The following is a 1,110-nucleotide window of genomic DNA, read 5'->3' as shown; positions in this document are numbered from 1 at the left end:
CGGGCAGCTCGAGGGCGCGGTCCGCCGCGGGCGACCAACCTGCGCCCGCGGCCCCGACGCCGCTCCGCGCAAACGCGGCTTCCCCGCAGCCAACAGGTCTCTCTGCCCCGAGTCAGGTGCGCTGCGGGCATCGCTCTGCCAGGCCCGGCGACAGGATGCCCTCGGCGCCCGGCGTCTTTCAGAAGCAGCCGAACCACCTGTGCCCGGCCAGGCCCGGCCCGGCGCTGGAGGCAGTGGCCTGAGGGGACCGTGGCCCGTTCCTCGAACGCCCACGGCCGCCCCGGAACCCTGCAGTCGGCCAGAGTTTGCTTTTTTCTGACACGTTTTGGAAGCGAAACAATTCAGAATGTCTCAAAAGTGCCATCGAAGCGATTTTCCCAAAATTAAATGCTCCTGAAATAATCTCGAGTGTGTTTTCTATTCTACTTTTGATAGTATTACCTTGAAAGATCAGCTCAGACTCACTTGGCAATTTAATATCCTTGGAGGTTGATGTCCCAGGAATCTAAAAATATATATGTATCATGTGATTTTTTTAAAAAGAAACGGTCCGATTCGCGTGAATATTTTAAACCCCTCAGTTGGTTTTTAGTTTTCCAACAGAAATATTACCCTTGAAATCGGAAATAATGCTTTTCAAGTTTAAAATCCGACCAACTCTTTTTAAAAAATTCTGTATTTTTTTTTAAATCAATGGTAGCTAGACGATCTAAATTATATAAAAAGATTTTTAAACGCTCCCATTTTCAAAGAGAGAAGTAGTGCTGGATATTTGTGTTAATGTCTAAACAATATTGAAAACAGCAATCAAAAAGGGTTATGTCCAGAGCAAATAAATGATCGTTTTAAGAAGGTAATAAATAAAAGCGACGCCCGTGCTTGGTGTCTCAGAACAACTTGAAAACAGCTCCACTTTCAGAGTCCTTTTAAAAATCAACTGCAACTTTTGCCGTCCTTTTCAAAGAACAACAAAAAGATTTCACGCACAAGTTGACCTGAACAAAAGGACCTCACGCCAGGTTTTCTTTTTGCGGGCTGACGACTGGAGGAGAGGAGAACTTTAGGTACACTTGGATTGTACTCTGGGAAACCCGCTGTAAAAAGAAAATG

Source organism: Bubalus bubalis, chromosome 22, assembly GCF_019923935.1.
Source record: "Bubalus bubalis isolate 160015118507 breed Murrah chromosome 22, NDDB_SH_1, whole genome shotgun sequence".
NCBI lineage: Eukaryota > Metazoa > Chordata > Mammalia > Artiodactyla > Bovidae > Bubalus > Bubalus bubalis.
Note: the sequence above shows the minus strand (reverse complement) of the source record.